A 16,103-nucleotide genomic window follows, 5' to 3' on the forward strand; every position below is an offset into this window, starting at 1 on the left:
CAAAGGCAAAACTCCAGGTGACTTGTGCCTGGCCACAGTTTCAGCTTTAAACTCAAATTTGAACATAAATTTAACAAATCACCAGGCATAATATGGTTCAGGTTATTATAAAATAGTCATATTATAAAATAGGCACTGAAGCAGAGGTCTCCCTCATCCTTCACTCTGGCTTATTCAGTGGGAGTTTCCATATGTTCTGCTTGCTATGCAGCTCAATAAAGGCACAAATTTCAGCTTCTAATCCTGAAAACAGAGTCAGCTTTCACTGAACTGAATGTTCCCTTTTGTATAAATAGTCCCTAAAGTTCACATTAAAGGATCTGGAATCTGCTGGCCTGGCTTTAGATCATCTAGGCCCTGGACATGCATAAATCTCTGTCTATAACATCAGAAATGTCCAAATGCTAGGAGATTGGGATAAATTCCCATTTTGAGGTAACAAGAGGGAGAATTAAGAGTTTAAATGGAAAAATGTTAGTGGAAGTGACGTGAACTTACATGTCTGCAATTGATCATATTTAGTAAACATTGATCACGTATTTCTTGATCTAGAGCCAATGGCTAATACAAGCAAGAAAAAATGTAAGCTTCTCCACCCTCCATGTGCTGCTTGTGAGCCTGACAAAGAGCGGGAATGGAGAAGGTCAATATTTAGTCCTGTAGTACAAGCAAAGCACAGGTTGTAGGCAAAAGAGTGCAAATTTCTTGGGGCATTGCACAATAAATGAGTTCCCAGAGGGCTCCAGGCAGCAATGGTTAGACCACTTCTTATAGCTCAGGTGCAGTCTGCTGCTTTTCTTAGTGCAGACAAAGCATACATTTCTTTTCTAATTTCCTAGGTAAAATCTTTGATATATAAAATAAATAGAGCTAGAAAGATGATTGCTAGACACGTAACACTGAGGAAGCTCTAGTATTTTTCCCTTTGAATTTCAAAACTTAGAAGAGTTTCCTTAAAGAACTCACATACAAAAACTCATAATGCAGACTAATATCATGTGTTTTATATGCTCTGTTTTAAAGTCTACAAGCACAATAGCAAGGACATTACTAACACTAGGAAATTAGCTCAGATTGCACGAGATAGGGCAAGCCATTGAATGCTGGTGGAGCAAAGCAGGAACAAGGAAATTGGCTTTGCCAGCTAATCCAAAGTGCTATAGACCTATACACTGAAGCTCCAGTTCCAACCTTTCAAGTGTTAGCATCAGGGCCAGCTTAGGCAACTCCTTCCTCATACTCCCTCCTTTCCATGCCTTCTCTCAACTGAGCTGGTTCAGTTGTCCATGTGGAAAACCAGAATAAATTAGTCATACAGAAACACGAACAATCATGGATGTTTACAAAAATAATCTTACACAAATGAAAGCAAAAAGGAGTTATTTTAACACAGAGCTGTCCGATGATCTCGTTTGCCATGCCACATGACAGCAGCATCAGCGGTACTGTGGGCCAGCATGGGAGCAGAGGAAACTGCTGGACTCAGAAGGCCAAGCAATGGATGGTACAAGGAAGGCTGCCTGCAGTCACAGGCTCTCAGCCAGGTTAATGCTTGTTTCCCACTGATAAATTAAGTCCCATGAATACCACTGAAAGCAGATCTGGGGGTGCTGTGAAAGTCTGATGTTTAACACCGCTTAGGAAAAACTGAAGGTACCATAAAAGATGAAAATTCATAGCTCTGGCTTAAAGGAGATGATGGCCAGTGATGGTTTCGCACCTTGGTAGCAACTCTGACTACACCTGACTACGTACTTTGCTATATCACTCACAGTCGTTGTTGCATGTACAGACCAATGCTACATTGAATATATTACAGGAAAAAAAAAAAAAAGAGGCAGAAAAAAGGTTTAAATGCATTTCTTAAGGTGTGTTAGGCTTGCAGCAGAATTGCCAGAGCTGACCATACCTGAGTGCTATCATTTGCTAGGTTGACATCACAAACAATTTTGGAGCCTGCTGTAGTGCAGGCTACTAAATTAGAATTGCTTGACTAGACTTCCTTCTAATGAAACTAAGAATTATATTGTCTCTCTTAGTAAGAAGCATACTTAAACAGAAGCTTGAAAAAAAGATGCAGTTTTCTTCTAATATTCTTTAAAATGCTTTTGCCTTCTGACTTTCAAGAATTTAACACTGAAGCCTCTACAACTTAATGTAAAAAAAGTCTATTTCTATGTGAAGACTAGCACTCGAGAGGTCCTGACTTTATTCATTGTTGGAATTCACATGAAGAAGCCATGTAAATACTGTCTTATAACTCCACATGTAACTCCATCCTAACAGAGGCATTTGTGGTTTAACGAGCATTTTATTTGCCATGGAAAATTGAAGGATAGAGTATGGCAGCTCTCACAGAGTATTTTAGACTCCTGAAGATAAATGTGACACAAAAAGTTCTCAGCAAAAGCCAACAAAGCAAGTAGTTATCATAGAACCATGGAATACCCTAAATTGGAGGGGACCCACAAGGATCATAGAGTCCAGCTCCTGGCTTTGCACAGGACAGCCCCAAAAATCACAATGTGTTTCTGAGAGCCTTGTCCAAATCCTTCTTGAACTCTGGCGGGCTTAGTGCTCAGCAGTCAAATCACGGTGCATCATTTCAAAGTCATAAAGCTGAGTTCACAGCAGAAGTCTTCACCATTTAAAGTCAGCCCTTAACAAAAGCAATTGCTGAGTTAAACGTTTTTCTGCTGCTATACTTAGGAGATGGACACAACAGTCATGGGGAAATTCCAAGCTGCAAAATCACCCTTGGTGGTTTTAGCCTCAGTCACATCGTGCTCCAAGGTACAGGAGAGTAGCTGAGTGCTCTTCTAGTGAGGGGAGGAGGCGGCAGCTGGGGAACATGCCATCTTTCCTAACAGGGAGGAAAAAAAACAGAAGTGACACCACATGGCATGTTCTAGCCTGCATGTAGGTAAACTGGTGGGTTTTTAATGTACAAAAAGCAAAACAGCACATCAACTCCCTCTATAATTTAAAATATCAGAAAAGCAACAAAACTGAATATTTGTGTCATGATTTATGAAATTGCAACACTTGCAATACCAGCAATTTTGCCCAGAGCTTACCCCTCCTTATGTAGGGATGTGGGAGCTCATCCCTTCAGGAATCAGAGATAAAATGCATGAGCCATTTCTTTAACCAATCCCTCCCCAGACTCAGTATCCTCAAAATCCCACACTCCAGCATAATGGTGAGATGAATAAGAAACACTGTTTTTTACTCTCTGAAACATCCTACGTTTCAAGTCGTTCCTTGTGTTTAATACCTGAGATGAGGAATACCATCACTGAGGCAACATCATTTAAAGCAAATTTCTTACATCTCTTGCTTGAAATAAGCAGGCAGTGTGCCCTTGTGGCCAGGAAGGCCAATAGAATCCTGGAGTGTATCAAGAAGAGTGTGGCCAGCAGGTGGACAGAGGTGATTCTGCCCCTCTACTTGGCCCTAGTGAGGCCACATCTGGTTCTGGACTCCTCAGTACAAGAAAGACAAGGAGCTACTGGAGAGGGTCCAGTGGAGGCCACAAAGATGATTAGGAGTCTGGAGTATATCTCTTCCGAGGCGAGGCTGAGGCAGCTGGGCCTGTTTAGTCTGAAGAAGGCAAAACTGAGAGGGGATCTCACTAATGCATATAAATATCTCAAAGGCGGGTGCCAAAAGATGGTGCCAGACTTTTCTCAGTGATGCCCAGAGACAGGATGAGGAGCAATGGCCATAAACTGAAACACAAGAAGTTCTACCTCATCATGAGGAAGAACTTCTGTATGTTGAGGGTGGTAGAGCACTGGAACAGGTCAGGGAGGTCATGGATTCTCCCTCTCTGAGACATTCAAACCCCATTTGGACAGGTTCTTACGTAACCTCTTCTAGGTGACCCTGCCTTGGCTGGGGGTTGGACTAGGTGATCTCCAGAGGTTCCTTCCAACTCTAACAATTCTGTGAAATCTAATTTTTTTTAAAGAAAACACACAACCTATTTGTAAGTAAGGATGTCTGTATAGTAAATGTCTGTCCTGTTACTGCTCAATCGTTTCCACTCCCATTGTTTAGATTCTGATACCCTCTTAAATAAATACCTCCCTCACATATGGATAGAATGTATACATTATTTTTTAAAGGGAAGTCAGAACAGATATTATGGTATGAGGAGTGAACATTGAAGTCTTTTCTACCTATTAAGACATTCCCAGCTTTGCTTTGTCTTTTCTTACCTGTTTGATTCTTCTTGCAGTTGTACTCTTTGAAATAGTGTTGATGTCCTGACTTGTTTGTGTTTCTTCTATTCCATCACGTTTCCACTGCAAAACACATCTCTCTGGGATAGCTTAACTCTCATTTGGGGAACTCACAGAGCTACCTTATCTCCATCATTTTCCCCTATCTTGCTCTGAGCTGCCATCTCTTAGTGTGACTGTGCTTACATGTAGCACAATGGAGAAATATGACCTGAAACACGAATATCAGTGTGAGAAATTTTCCTTCAGAAAGAAATTACAGTCTCCATTAAACCTTATAGATTAATATTTAATTCTTGGGACTGTGCACACACATAATATCAAGACCTTTACACAGAAGCTACACAGGAGCCATGCTTCAAGAAGAGGTTATGTATTGCTAGCATCAACCCCTGGACTGCGTGGATTTCTCAGATTTGTGTGGCAGGTTTCGTTTGATCAAAAAATTAAAATGTACACCTCAAGTTTACTTCAGCATGCTTTCAGAACTGCCTGGGAATGTTACATTCTGAAACCAAGGTATTTCTATGAAGTTAGGACTCAACAGCTGAATGTTTGTAGTTATGTTTTCAATTATAGCATTAAGCCCAGCAGTTTAAAGCCAAGACTCCTAATTTACAACAGTACTTGTTAATTTACAACACTGAGCTTGTATAACGTTTAAGTAAACACTGCACTTCTGGATGACAGAAAGCTAAACAATGAAATAAAACTTCAGAAACATATCTACTCCTGCAGTTTTCAAAGAGCTTCCAGTTCTCCAAAAACAAACAGCTCCCAGCTGCCCAGCATTTATACTCATGCATCCTGTATCTCTAAATATGTAGAGAGAAAGGGACCAACAACCTAAATCCTTTTCATTCAGAAGATCCATCAAACCAGATTTTAAGGTAAAAGTCTGCTTTCATCCACTGCATTTAATTTTGTTTTGTGAAGGGAGGGAAATGTGAAGAGGAAAATAAACACAAATTATAAACATGAAATGTACTTCAATTTTACTACTGAAAAGTCAACTCTTTGTTTCAATTAAGCTAAATCCTAGTCTTTCTAACAAGCATTTGAGCTGAAGACAACTCCCTCATGTTTCAGCCTTCTGTGGCTGAAACAAGTCAAACTGCCAGCTCTTCTTCTTAACCGTCAATTGCTTCACCTCCTTTCCCATTACAATTTAAAAAAAGTCTCACCTACCCAACCTCATTTTCCTCTGTAAAATGCAGCTTTCCTCTTCTGACTCTTGCCAAGACGTCAATACGAGGGCTGATCGAATAAATGGAAGATGGTCAGAATATCAATTTTTCAGAAAAAATATCTTCAATGTATTTTTCTAAAAGCCCAAAATAAGATGTCAATAGAAACAGACTATTTTTCAATGAGTTACTGGAATTGTTGCAAAAGGCATACACTTCATTTGAAACAACTGATTTAACTGAAAATCTATTTTTTTACTAAACCATCCCAAAAGCCAGTTGTTTAAAAAACTCTGCAGAGGATGATGCCCTTAAGGTCTAACTCGGTTTTCTCCTCAAGTCTATAAAATCAGAGCTTTCAGAACTTTTGAGCTTTATACTCAAATAAAGCGGTTTGGGGAATATTTCAATATGGAAGCCCTCGAAGGGCTAAGAATGCAGAAAATGTGTTTCACAACAGTCTTCAATGGTACACAGTATGAAGAAAGGACTCAGAGACTGGAAAAGCTGAGGCATGTTCAAAGAAGTTGTGAGCCTGAGGGCAGGTTTTGCAAAGCCTAAATAATGACTTGAATAGCACTGGCGAGCCACGGAATAGGACCAAGAGCATCAAAGGCCTCTTAGGGAGAAATGGGATAGGACAGTGGCTTCACAACGGTTTTGTGAATATGCACTATTCAGGATCTATAATACCATAACTAATTAAAAAGGGTTTAATAGGCATTATTCTTTGGGTGGGTGGGAGGGTGTTTCAAGTTACCAACAACATTTTGTCCTTTGGGAATATTTTGCATATTTGTAAGCAGAATGTTGAGTAACAGCCTAGGAAAATGCCCTCCAGACTCACTCCTGGGTCTCTGGAGCAATCCAGCTAGAAACATATACAGCCTAGTCCAGAGAAAGGCCAAGATCAGCAACTCCCTCTCAAATGGATGGGATTTTTGAGTGTGCAACATCCCACAGTGGGCTGAGCCCTTTAAGTAGCAGTAATTGCAGACAGCTCTCTGACTTGGGCAGGGAGAGAAATTTGGGGTTGGCAACCTGAATAACACACTGCCCAAATGCCCATTCAGCTACTGTTTGAAGACAGAAATCCTTACACTAATTGTTCATTTTTGAGGGCAAAATTCCCAGGGACACCAGTGGGATTCTGCCTATGTTAACAAGGACTTCAGGTTCTGAGTTATTACTGATTATGACTGAGAAAGGCATTAAAAAATAACAGGGATACTCTCCAGCAAGATCAAATATCACATATACAGCTTTAAATTTTGAGAGTTTTATCTTTTTTAGGGTCTACAACAAAGATGAAGACATATCAGATTGAGGTGACCTCAAAAAGAGCTGACACTCATATTCAAGTACAACACTACAAGTAATAAATATTTCCAATTGACAAAGTCAATTCCTACCAAAAAACCCAACCAAACAAAAAACCTCACAACCCAGAAATACGATGGGTAAAATATCACCACATCACAACAGTTGAACAGGAATGAAAAGCAAGCACTGAGAGCTAAAATAACTACTGAGGGACAGGAAGCTTAAAGCAGAAGGCTTAACATGAACTCGAGAAAGGAGGGATACAATGCTGCAAATGTAAATGTTGGTATTTTACCAAAATAGATTAAGTTAGACTAAAACATAAGCAGCAGTTACATAAGCCAATTTGCTCTCTCGTAACAGGGCACATGCCTAGAAGAGATGCAGTAGATGTCACAGTTTGAGCAGAGCAAGTTTTTTAACACTGTCTCCCTCGACATTTTCATAAGCCACCAGGGGAGACAGACTAGAGAAAACACTGTGTTCAAGGAGTTCTTATTAATGGCTCACTAACTGGAAATATGCACACATATAGATATTTAGATATCTATATATCTAGATAGATATAGAGATAGATATATACATATATATATATGTGTATATATAGGTGTAACCAAGGAGCCTGTCCTCAGTTAGGTGTTTCCAGTATTTTAAATAGCAACCTGAATTATAACTATATTCAGGGAATTAAATAAATGCTCTGAGTGGAAAAGGGCTACAAGGGCAATGAAGACAACAACTAGTTTTCATAACAATACTGGCAATGTTGAGAAATAATCCATGTTTAAAAGAAAAACAACCAACAGCCACAGGGTTGTGACTAAAGAGTGCAAAATGCATATTAATATGCTTTTACTTTTCCATTTAGCAGAAATAGAGAGCACATGAAAGAGCATACAGCTGATAAAGTCTACCCACAGTTAGACCACACAAAGCAAGGAGCCTAAAAAGAATTTCCAGAAAAATATATCATCTTCTTAATTAGCGAGAACTTGTAACAACCCATGGGGCTTCAAGCAATACCAGAGAAACACAAATGAGAAAGCACAAATGACAGCTAAAATTAAAAAAATAGAGAGGCATGAAATAAATATCTGTTCTCTTTCTTGCCTCCTTGTTTTCAAGCTTGTTATTATGTCTTGCAAGTTCAGGAAGAAACTGTACTATCCAGTTCATTTTATATTACCCAGGGTTGTTGCAAGGTCACATGAAAGAGGATGGTGTTGGTGAAGGGTTGGGAACAGCTGATATAACATTGTGTAGGGATGCCACTAGCAAAACAGAGAAGAAGCTCACTATGAAAGTGTGGCACAGCAAATTCCACCACTCCTACCTCCTGTAGGGAAGAGCATTTCCATCAGTCCGGCCTCTTTCCTCAGTTGTCCTCCCCTGGGCTCCAAACACCCCGTCAGTATGCATATTCCACATTCCTCTGGCCTATAAAAGAGATATTAATACATTCCTAGCATGGCATTCAGGAGAAAAGTATGCCCAAGAGATGAAATTATACTCCCAACTCTCTCAAAGTGAACTACGGTTCATTGCTATCAGGAGATACAGGCAACACATTGGAAGAAACATATTCACAGGAAATAAAGACGAGGTGTGGCTCATGAAACTACAATTGAGCAGTTTGTTTGAATGACTGTTTTTAATTTACACCTGCTGAAAGCACCAATAAGCTTTGGAGATATGCACTAGTGCTGAACCCCATGGATGTCAATGGGGTTGCAAGCGAGCACGAGGTTTGCCCAGGCTGCAAGCTCAGAGATAAAAGCAGGCCTAAGTGTCTGGCTGGATCAAGCACCCATGGACCCTGAACTTATACTGCTTGACAGAAGAATGTCCTCTTGCATTAAATCAAAATGGATTTTGTATCACTTTGTGGATAACTTGGTTTTCAAGCATTGGACAAAGGCCAAGCTGTTGGAATGAGAGTGAAGTAGTTTAAGGGTATGTCATCACAGTTTTCAGTAAAGCCATAAATCTGCTGAGTTGCTGTGTGACTCTTATAACACCAAACTGAACTGCATAACAGCAAAATAAAACATTTAATATAGAGTTACTTTTACAGTGTGTTGCCTCACTTTGCCGTTTGCACAGTAAATATATTTTCCTGTTTCATGAAGTTGTACAAGAAGGTTTGAGGTCACACAGAAATGGATAAAAACCGGTTTAAGGGAAAAGAGTCATCGTCATGAGCTATGAAATAAGGCTCCGATAAGGGCCCTTCAAAATCTGTTGGAGTTCTGCTATTGAACACAACACAAACAGGATTTGGACTCAAATTAGGGGATTTTCTACAGCACCTGTGGATGTTTTTAATTCCTGCAATACATGTTAGATCCCCAAGAGTGGATCTGGAAGTGGTCAGAAGGATTCTTCCAATCCTGTCTCTCTAGTTTCTTTGGTAATAACTGCTGGATCTCACTGCCTTTTCATTCTTATTTCCAGATAACACAGTATGACAGAGATTCCTACATTAGATACCCCAGGCATCTTTCCCTTTTCATCTAAAAGAGATTTCTTCTAGATTGCAATAACAGCCTCTTCTTAATAGAATGTGACCTGCTTCTTAGAAAACACAGGAAACAGAAAATTACTTGAAAAGCATAGTAATAAAAAATTATAAGAATTAATAAAACTGATGTAAATACATGTTTCAATATTCTATTCATTACTGATTGGAAAAGCCTGTTGTTCTAAAAACAACAGCAGTTGTTCTAAAAACAACAGCATTTTTTACAAGCACTTGAGTAAAGGCACTAGATATTTTTACAAGCAGACTTTTGACTTTGTGGATTCCTAAGAGGTTTCCCAATGCTAAAAAAAAAAAAAAAAAAAAAGGCAAACAAAACAATAAGATCTACTGATAAGATCTACTGAGCATTTGTTTACTCTTTAAAGAAAAGTAATAGAATTCAAACCAAATAAATACAATTTTCATCTCATCTATCAAAACATACTCCAGATATATTCCATGTCTAAATATACCCTAGCATGTACACCATGATACATTATACATTGTATGAAGGCACATCTGCTTCTTGCAATAAGAATTTTGATTAAATATTAAGAAGACAATGAAGACAGGGTAAAAAAGGTACAGACAGCCAATGAACAAAATAGGCACATATAATATGACACTAGTTCACTCATTTCCTTAACACATCCCAGCCCATCTAAGAAAAGCCTTCTGAGGCTTCACAATCAAAACTCTGTGTGATTTCTCACTCAGAAAACCCCAGCACAACAAAATGAGCCTTGCAATGTGACCCTCAGGACAACAAAGAAAGTTCTTGGCAGAACACTAGAAGATCCAATTTCCATAGCTATGGCCCTCTAACAGCGCATGTCCCTTTTTGATTAAACCAACTATGAGATCATCCCCAGCACAGAGCTAACAACTGCTATATTGTCATGCCAGGAGTATGTTGTTATTTGCACTAAGGCAGGAAGACTTTCTACTTAACACTTAATTTATTTTTATTTAAACATTACACAGTTGAAACATAAAACAACAAGAATCTGATGCTGATGGGTGTGATGATCTCTGCACTTCTGCACTTCACATCCAAAATGACTTTTGGTCTTTTCAGGCCATACCTAACAAACACAGTTGCTATACTGAAGAAACGAGGTGATTTCTGAAGCAACATATTCCCAAAGTGTTCAAAACTAGTGGCTGATAAAATTTGCACTTAGTTCAAACAATCCATTTTTTGTGCTTTTAGTTATCTTGATTTAAATTTCCCTTGGGACAGATATTTTTTAACAGAAGTGTCTTATCTTTAAAAAGGGGTTTATATAGCATATTTTTATTGAAGTTCTCTTACTTTCTACTAAGAGATTGATATAGGAGGTAGTGTAACAGTCACTAGAGAAATTACTGACTAAAGCCAGTTTTATAGATGTAGAGAAGAACCTGCTTCACAATCAAAAATATGGCTAGGTGAGTAGAGAAAAGCTAAACAAAATCTTGAAGTCTTAAACCGAATAGAAGACATAATATGAATGTACCTGGACTGAACTTATTCTCCTCTAGTCTTCCAGTGATGTGCACAGATCAGCAAATCAGAGGTGGTATGATCTAAGAAATATAACTATCCTGTATCCTACTGTTTATTTCCAAGAAATAGTGCTACTGGTTCAGAAAGTCAGGCAGCAATAATCCAATGAGATAATTTTACATTTAAAGCCCTATAATTTTATAACTTAGTAGCTGACACTTGATAAAAATTTGGCAAAAGGGCTAGAGAATCTGTTTCATGCTAATGTTTTTTCATCTGTGAGAGGTATTGTAATAAATATTTCCAGCAGATATTATCAGAGTTGCTACACACTAACACTACCAAATTTGTGCAGATGGAAATGGATTTAGCAAACAATATGCACTAACAGATATCTGCACCCTTACTATAGATAAGGGGACATGAAATGCATTTGTCTCCTTCCATAATGTTTTTTCTTAGACTTTCTGTAATCATTAACTATTTCTTTCCTGTGCAAGAAATGCAGCTTTGACTAAAAATGAACTGCAAGTGAGAATCTGAAAGAGTATCCAAATCACCGAACCTCTATGACCTCAGCTTCCACAAGATTTAAATTTGAAATCTTAAAGCCATGACACCCTTCGCTTTGAAGAAGAACACACCAACATTAAGATTCTGTTCAGACATACAGTCTCCTACAGCTCTAAAAATTCAGTTCATGACCCAGTTATGGGAGGGAAATGAAAGATGTTGCAGTTTGCCCAACTCCACAGAGCAGGAATGCAGCAGTATTGATACAGGCTCCTGGCTCTGATCAGGCACCATATCATGAGCAGTTAATGTCAGGTAACTATACCCTAAAGAAAGGTTTGATTCCCTAAGAATGACTGACAGGGCTTTGGTGACTTGAATTATATACTGCCTCATCAGCATTTAATACCGTTTCCAAATGATCAAGCAAAGGAGATTCGAAGCTGTCAGAGGAATTGAAAGGGGACTGGTGATGATGTCAGTGCTGCTAACTGCAGTATCTATATTGGTTTTATTTGATCTCTTTCCCATAAGTAATCTGGACTGGCATAGAATAGCTTTGTGGTATTTCAACTTGTGACACTTCAAAGCTCCGTGCAGTAGCAACCAAAGAGCATAAAAAAACGTAAACTTGGATCAGCAGCTTCAGCTCAGGATGACAAAGCTGGTCAGTAGCAACATGCATCAACAGGGACTGAACCTAACAAGTGCCTTCACAGTTGCATGAAAAGCCACTTTCCAGTGTCCAGAGTGCCTGCAGAAGATATCCTTTAGAAGTTTCCACCAGGAGGAATATTGTTTCTAATTCTTTTTCTAATGGTGCTTTTCTCTGCAGGTTACCTAGTCTCTGTGAAAAGACACTAAATATTCTACTTAACACCCTCCTGTGGACTGACCACTGCATTAATCATATACAAATGTTAATTACCATTGCTAAAGCAAAATAACCCCAAAATATGTAAGCCTTCAATCAAAGCCTCACAAATTAGCAAAAGAAATAAGAAAACAAAAAAGGTCAGTTGGAAATATCCCTCTTCCAAGTGCAAATTGCAACTAATTTAGAAGTGTATGTTTGAAAGAAGTGTATCATCTTGGTTACTAAGAGCTCAAAGACCAGTGCAAATAAATGGCTCCTGAGGGGATGATATTCAGGGACAGCCAGTAATTCCCAGTTTTAATCTGTCATAATCAATGACAAAAAAAATGTATCAGAATAGTCAGCTCTCCCTTTTACTCATTACTTTTCATTAAGTGGATTAAGCAGCTTAAAAAAAATATTGTCTTTGTTCGTAATTAGAAAACTCAAAGCATATCTAAGGATGTTCTCTGTATAAGATTTCATATCTAATTACAATTGATTTGATAACATATTTGGGAAGCATCTTTGGGTTTTGAAATTATGTCTATTTTGCTTTCAGAAAGACTGTAAGACAAATACTCAATATGCCCTTAAGCCAGACCTATAGATCACTGAATAGGAATTTTGAGCTGGTTTTGAACGCTTGGCCCTGTGGATGTTTGTTCTGAATGACAGTGGGTGTGAGGAGATGGGCTGTGTAAAATTCCTGCTTGATAATGCTCCCACGTGGCTGCAGCTTCTACTCGAAGCTGTGGTTGCCATCCTATACCATTCCTACATGATCAGCTTTGAAGAACTGAAACATGGAACAACACATAATATTTTATACCACCTTAGGTACTTATAGAAAAGGAACTGAATAAAACTGACTCTTTGACAAATGGCCAGTCTGTTTTCATAACCACTGGGTTATATATTATTTTTTTAATCTATATCACTTCAGTAATAATATTAGCCAAAAAGACATTGGTTTTTGTTCGGGGACTTTTTTTTGTTGTTTTTGTTTGTTTGTTTGTTTGTTGTTTTGTTTTGTTGTTATTGTTTATTTGTTGGTTTGGGGGGGTTTTTTATAGCCCCAAGGCTTGTTTGCAATGAAGCTGTACAATTTTGCATCTAGCGTTGCACGGAATATGCCTCCCAAAAAGTAGGGAATGGGTGAAGGGTTAAAACAAGGGATGTAAACCTTTGGGGAAAGGTAACCTGTGCCCACAGGTTACTATAATTCAAAGGCAAAACATATCTCTTCTTAATAGAAACAGATTTTTGCTGCATCCCAATGAAAAATAGATAATAATGTATTTTTCTAAAACAAATAGTAAGTTAACCACCTCCAGGTCAAGTTCTGGAGTTTATTCTTTCTTGATTAGAAGTACTAGTCATCACAAATTACATTTTTTTGATAAAAAGATTGCAAGAACAAGGATTTTGCGGAAATAAGACTAAAAATTTTTGAACAGCGTATGCAAATAATTTTTCAATCATAAAGGAAATGTGAAAGTCTAAACTTCACCTAACTCCATATCATATATTGAAATACTATGTATGTGTTCCCAAACTGACTTGAGGGAGCAAAGCCATGCAAAGCCAGACACATACACTCGTTGTGGAGTGTACAGACATAATACCTTTCAAGTGAACAGCCTAAAAGTAATTAACACTTGCTACACTTCTACATTTGTTCCCCATAAATACTTATTTGAACACTAAATTTAAATTTTACATCATTCAAAGAAAGTAAACACCTCAATCTAATGATGAATTGGTCTCTAATTTCTCCAATAGTGTCTTCTTTCATAGAATCAAGAATAACCTCTGTTGGAAGGGACCCACAACAGTCATTGAATCCAAATCTTAGCCCTGCACAGAACCATCCCCAAGAGTCACACCATGTGCCGAAGAGCATTTTCCCAATGCTTCTTGAAAGCTGTCAGGTTTGGTGCTGTGACAACTTCTCTGGAGAGCCTGTTCCAGTGCCCAACTACCCTCTGGGTGAAGAACCTTTTTCTAATCTCTAACCCGAACCTCTTCTGACAAAATTTCCCTCAGGTCCTGTCACTGGTCACCAGAGAGAAGATGTTACCTTGCTTTGGCCTGCCTCCAGGCCTGCTCCATGAATAAGCATGCCAGGCATCTTCCCTGGTTCTCCCCAAACCTTTTTCCTGCACCTGGGAAACAGCCAGGATCCTGACATTACCAATGGTTCTTGTTGACTTCATTTGACAAGAATGTAGCTCTTCAATTTTTCCACTCCGCAGAGGGATGCTGCCTGCTTTTAACACATAAAAAGGGCACTATTCTTATTCCGTGTATTATCAGATCTCATCCTGATCACCCGAGCAGGTCCAAATCCTCAGCCGAAACAAGAGGAAGCCACTCTTTAAGGCCGGGAGGGTCTTTCATCGCCCCGCGTGCACCGGTGCTCGTTCACAGCAAGCGCTGCCACCTGGTGGCACCTGGGAGAATGGCAGCCCCGACTTCAGCGCCACGTCAGGGAACACTGATACGATTGCTCCTTTAAAGACCGTAGCAGCGGCATGAATTGATACCCAGTGGAATACATAATCGAATCCCTGATTGTAAGCATAAGCTAGAAGTATCAATACCCTTCCAAGACACTCGTGATAATGTATTTATATTCCTGGCAGGAAACTTGAGTCAGTTCAGCAAGTTTCTAGTGCAAATCTGATATGGATGGTTGACCTGAACTCCGGGGGACAAACAGAGATAGAACAGGTGGACAGGGTTTCTGCATGCAGAAAACTGGATGCCAGAACTTGGATAATTATGTAATTTCTCCTAGCTTAGTCACAGACCAAGCCAAGTCATTTGACTGACTTCATATTGTCAGGATGAAATTATTTTGTTGACACAGATTTAGGCTGTAAATGAGTGCTCAAAGATTAGTGCGTGCCTTTCCAATGAATTCCTTGCTAGCGCTTAAAACTCTTTGTTTCTGTTTCAGCTTTCTGTCAGCATAGCACCCAGCCTTGCAAGACGTGATGTGGTCTCAAATGCTGTTAGCGAATCTGGGGGTCAAAAGAACTCAGGCCTTGCACAATAGGCCTTGCTCTCCTCGTTAAATAGAAGTACAAAATTTGTGAGCGCAGCTATTGTCATTCCCATGTATTTTCGTTGCTTGTTTCCGTATCTTCTACTGCATCTCTGCTACAACATCAGGGAGCTTTTCTCGTGCAGAGTCTGGGCAGACAGCACATATTTGAAATAGCGTGAGGAGCTTGGAATACAGTGTGTTTACAAGTCTGGAGTTTTATGTCCTTATCTGAACCAAACTGCTCATGCTTCTGAGCGTCAACACACTGTTGCTCATCAGAAAGTTATCTGCCCAGACAAGGCACATTGCTCTCAATTTAGAAGAGTGAGCAAATGCATTTGAAACATAACAGAATTGGAACAGGCTAACAAGGCAAGTAAAAGAATTATTCAAGGTCTCGCAATACAGTTGATAGCTTTCTTCACAAGGAAGGTTAGAGAGGAGAAGGTTGATGTTCTTGCATGCCTATTTGAGAAGGAAAGGATAAAGGCCATTGGAACAAAGCAGATAAAATAAAAGATCCAGTGGCTGAATCTGTAAAAATTCAGATTAAAATCAGAAGTGTATCTTTTATGAGCAAAGCTTAACCATTCAAACAGTCAATACACACCATCATGGACTGTCCACCACTGGAAACCTTCAATTCGAGAGTAGAAATCCTTAAAAAATCCTTATTCTATGATTCCAGACAGCTCCTGAAGCACTGTAGAAAACACATATTGATCATTTACAGCCTGAATTGTGCAAAGAGCCTGACTAGATGATTTTAATATTTTTTGTCCTTCAAAATTTAAGAATACTTAGCATTAAACTGAGCATGTGAATAATTTCACCTCTGTTTACTAATTTCGGTGAGTTCGACTGGACAAGTGAATGGCTTAAATTTGAGCATAGAGTGATGTATAATACTGA

At 39.0% G+C, this 16,103-nt stretch overlaps 2 long non-coding RNA genes across 2 annotated transcripts; one reads left to right on the plus strand and one right to left on the minus strand.

Annotated features, from left to right (window-relative positions):
• Positions 1-4,117: 4,117 nt before the first annotated feature.
• On the minus strand, positions 4,118-8,284 carry LOC135413007 (uncharacterized). The gene is made up of 3 exons (XR_010430068.1): positions 8,091-8,284; positions 5,436-5,504; positions 4,118-4,458 (listed from the first exon to the last, which is right to left on the minus strand). It is a non-coding gene; the product is annotated as an uncharacterized LOC135413007 (long non-coding RNA).
• Positions 8,285-11,406: 3,122 nt separating this feature from the next.
• Positions 11,407-15,245, plus strand: LOC135413006 (uncharacterized). Its single transcript, XR_010430067.1, has 3 exons — positions 11,407-11,595; positions 14,480-14,925; positions 15,102-15,245. It is a non-coding gene; the product is annotated as an uncharacterized LOC135413006 (long non-coding RNA).
• The last annotated feature ends 858 nt before the right edge of the window (positions 15,246-16,103 follow it).

Source organism: Pseudopipra pipra, chromosome 4 (assembly GCF_036250125.1).
Source record: "Pseudopipra pipra isolate bDixPip1 chromosome 4, bDixPip1.hap1, whole genome shotgun sequence".
Taxonomy (NCBI): domain Eukaryota; kingdom Metazoa; phylum Chordata; class Aves; order Passeriformes; family Pipridae; genus Pseudopipra; species Pseudopipra pipra.